Genomic DNA, 4,693 nt, shown 5'->3' with positions numbered 1-4,693 from the left:
TCTCTCTCTGTGTCTCTCTCTCTGTCTCTCTCTCTCTGTGTCTCTGTGTCTCTCTCTCTGTGTCTCTGTGTGTCTCTCTCTCTGTGTGTCTCTCTCTCTGTGTGTCTCTCTCTCTCTGTGTGTCTCTCTCTGTGTCTCTGTGTCTCTCTCTCTCTGTGTCTCTCTCTCTGTGTCTCTCTCTCTGTGTCTCTGTGTCTCTCTCTCTGTGTCTCTCTCTCTCCGTGTCTCTGTGTCTCTGTATCTCTCTCTCTGTGTCTCTCTCTCTGTGTCTCTCTCTCTCTATGTGTCTCTCTCTCTATGTGTCTCTCTGTGTCTCTCTCTGTGTCTCTCTCTCTGTCTCTCTCTCTCTGTGTCTCTGTGTCTCTCTCTCTGTGTCTCTGTGTGTCTCTCTCTCTGTGTGTCTCTCTCTGTGTGTCTCTCTCTCTCTGTGTGTCTCTCTCTCTCTGTGTGTCTCTCTCTGTGTCTCTGTGTGTCTCTCTCTCTGTGTGTCTCTCTCTCTGTGTCTCTCTCTCTCTCTGTGTCTCTCTCTCTCTTTCTCTGTGTCTCTGTCTCTGTGTGTGTCTCTGTCTCTCTGTCTCTATCTCTTTCTGTCTCTCTCTCTATGTGTGTCTCTCTGTGTCTCTCTCTCTCTCTGTGTCTCTCTCTCTCTCCCCAGTCTGGGCGTTCCTCCCGGCGTTGCATCATGCGAGCCCTCAGTGTGGGCAAACATCCGCTGACAAATTGTCACATCGTGTTCATGTGTGTTGCCTCTCCCGCAGAGTGACAATGGAAAGTCTCCGGAATCAGAGCACAGGCTGGAAACATGGAAGAAATCTCTGACTTACCCAGCATCCTCTTCTGCACGATGTCTTCGTCCCCTCTTTCCCTGCATTCCCCTATCTCTTAAACCTCCTCCCACTGACAAGCCAAGATCTCCATCCTCCTCTTTCACTCATCTCTTCTTTCTTCCTTCTGTCTCTGCTCTGTTTCTTTCTTCTTCTCTGGTGGTGTCTTCTTCCTGCTGCTGTAAACTGCAGACTGTCTGGTGAGAGAAAGAGGGAGGGAGGGAGGGAGTGAGAGAGACAGAGGAGCGGTGGGAAGTGCAAACCAGGACACACACAGCCTCCGTCAGTTTGAATGAATATTGTGCACACTCGGCTCGTCTCTCCTCCCCCCTCTCTGGCTCTCTGCCTCCCTTCCTCTCTCCGTCTACCAGACACCCCTCCTCCACTCTGCCCTCCTTTTCTATCTCCTCCCTCCCTTCAAACATGTTCACACTCTAAGACTGACTGACATTATAGGACTGCATTTACTCCTCCCCCCCCCCCCACACACACACACACTTCTCTCTTTCCTGGACCCAGACAGTTAACCCTTTTTGATCCAGCTGCACATCCTGTCTGTTTGCATTCACTATCATCTTCTTAGTACGTGCTGTTTTCAAGTTAAGGAATCCTGAATTCATTCTTCCTCTTGATCCTTTCTCCTTTTTAATAGTTTTGTGTCCTAGTTTGCAAATGGCTTAAGTTCATAATCCGTACAACCTCTCATTTCCCATGTGATACTTCCAAAACCCAGATGTACCAATGTGTGAATTCAGCCCATGTGAAATGTGTGCGCACTGGATGTTTTCACATGTCTTACAGTTGGTCTGTGAATTAGAGATCACCGTGCTTGGGATGATTCCAGCTGTGAAGCTAAATCAGGACAGGGCCATCAAGTTGGGCCCTCCTCACTCCCTACCCCCAACTTCCTGCACCGTCCTTGGGAAAACACCCATCTTTGAACTTGACCTCCATTTTGATTTAAACGTAACTCTTGAAAGGTTTTGTGACGGACAGACACATATACTAAAAAAAGATATTGTTATATGTCGCAAATGTGATCACATGTGCCTTCATCATGTGAATTGATCGCGTTTTGAATATTGAAAATAGCAAGTTTATCGCATGTGAAATGCTGTTTTACTTATGTGATGTACCCCAAACATTTTACCAAAATAAAGTGTCATCATCATGTCACTATTACATATGAATTGCTGTTTCACCTTTGATCAGCCGGTTTGAATTATATGTGAAATGTATGTTTCACCATGCTATGTCTTACATTTCACTCCTGAATTATCTGAAATACAACATGAGCCCCTAAATGTGTTCAATGTGTGATATAACAATGAAATGGATGATTTCACTTTTCCTGTCTTACATTTTATCTTTGCTTCATAAATTACATCTGCTCATATCATGTGAATTTGTCTCAAGTTAAATGGTTGCATAACCTTGGATAATGTGAAATGTGCTTTACATACATAAAGGAAATGTTCTTTCAGTCTTTTGATCATCTAAATCACGTTTGTTATTACCGTGTGAATTGATCCCATTTTATGTGAAATGCAGTTTCACATGTGTTGTATGTAACATACATATGTGATGTACATAAACATTTCACAAAACTGTGTTTACATTATTATTGTATGTGAAATCTATGTGCTATTATGCTATGTCTTACATTTCTTATAAACATCTGAACACAACATGCGCCTGTATCATGTGAATAAGTTAAGTGTGTTTTACATTCTTAAGGAAATGGATGACTTCACTTGTGATGTTTTACATGTTACATCTGATACCTGGAGGTTTTTCTTACCGTTGCTTGTGTCATGTGAATTCATCTAATGTGAAATATGGTTCAGTCCATACATGTAATATTTAGGTATTTAATTTACTTATTTTATTTCACGTACAATGTACAGATCATTTTAAGTTCTGAACCATTTTATTCACGCTGGGCAAATGGTTTTCTCTCCATGACTTTAAAATATATCTCCATATGTTGGGGGGGGGTTAAATATGACAAAGCACATGTATGTGTGTGAGAAATTTGAAATGTATGTTTTCAAGCAACTCTTTACATATTACATCTGCTTCTATCATGTGAATCTATCTCAAGTGAATGTGGTGCCTCAACTCGGATAAATGTGTTCCACATAGTCGTACTCTTTGGAAATGTTAAAGGAAGGATAAAGGAAAGCCTTTTTTCATGTCCACCATTCTTTTACCCTCCTCCACCTTCTGCAACTTATCCCCCACTCCTCCTCCTTCCTTAGTCACATATTGATTAGGTCGTTGTGTGTGTGTGTGTGTGTGTGTGTGTGTGTGTGTGTGTGTGTGTGTGTGTGTGTGTGTGTGTGTGTGTGTGCATACGAGCCTGGTCCTGCTGTGGTCAATGAGGTCAGCATGGTGGCCAGACAGACATCCCTACCCCCTTCCTTTTTTTTTTTTTTTTCAGACTCCTCCATCACCTCCTTTCCGGGGTTAGTGTGCGTAGTGGATGTTAAGAAGTGTTGAACGACAGCGTCAGCGTACTTCACCAGCTCTCCTTACATCTCACTTGATAGCAGCAGGCAGAAAGTGGATGCCCTCTCTTGCAATGTGAACCAGTGTCACATCACAAGCTTGCTGTGTTCAAGTGCAAGGAACCGAGGTATGTCATATATATATACGTTCCCTTATTTTGTCCAAAAACATCCCGATTTCCATAAAGGATACAAGAGTTTAGATTCCTGTCAGAGAAAATTGCAGGACCTTTAAAGATGAATAGGAGATGTAGGAGATTATTCTCTGAAGATGACCAGGTGATGTCCCTTCCCCTGTCCATTCCAACGTTTTTCAAACGCCACCTGACAGTGAGCGCCCTCGCTGACCCCGCCGGACGACAGACTCTCTGTCTGAGTGGAGGAGGGGGCACGATGGATGGGAGCGCAGGGGTCGATAGAGGTCATAGAGCAAAGATTGAGGGAGATGCACACAGAGGAAGCTTGAAAGGATGCATCACAAGAGGGATGCGACAGAGACAAAGCAGCATGTATTCAGCCGTTTGGACATTTTCACATACTTACTCTGCAAATAGCTGTGGTAACATAGCAAAGCATAAGCTAAATATGAACTTTAGTTTATAATTCCATTGAAGCAGAGGACGTAATCTGAGAAAAATGTTTTATTTTATGTTTAAGACATTAATTATTTATGTTAATGGTATGTTTGACAGCAACGAATAGCTAAGTTGAGGTCATAATGCTTTTTAGGCTGTAAGGTGGGGGTGGAGCAATTGTCCCTGCATCACTTTCTACCCCCTACTTCCAGGGCCCTTATCACACCCATCTTCCATTGCACCATTCATTTTAATCTCAACTGCAAATAAGGAGAGTAAGGTTCAATTTATAAAATCAAGAAAAGCAATAGCCGACAAAAACAATTCACCCTTGCACTTTGTGTGTGTTGATGTTGGTGTATAGTGGCAGTCTTAAAAATGTTCCAAGTTCCTAGGCTACTTAGTTTGCAAGGATATCTACGCTTTGACTGTTCCATACAATTCTGAATCTTTTATGAAGCTAGGCAGGTAAAACACGAAAGAGAGTCTATTCAAAGTAAATTACAGCTCGCAGTAGGTGATTCCATCCAAAGGACATCTTACTACGGTGGCCGACAGGTGCAAACACTTTACACATTTCCAAAATGATGCAAATATAAAAACACAAACGTGCCAAAACAAATGTGAATGATGAAACATCTTCAGCAACTTGATTAAGCATGCGCAGCTTTTACTAAAAGCGTTGCATTAACTAAACGCTGCAAATACAAAATGCTGCAAGAAGCTCAACAGGAAACAAGGACACTAAAAAGTGATGCACATGCAGCTGGGACTGGAGCAACTT

The sequence above is a fragment of the Notothenia coriiceps genome, unplaced genomic scaffold (genome assembly GCF_000735185.1).
Source record: "Notothenia coriiceps isolate Sejong01 unplaced genomic scaffold, NC01 NC01_scaffold00018615, whole genome shotgun sequence".
NCBI classification, from domain to species: Eukaryota; Metazoa; Chordata; class Actinopteri; order Perciformes; family Nototheniidae; genus Notothenia; species Notothenia coriiceps.
This window is presented reverse-complemented; position numbering follows the sequence as displayed.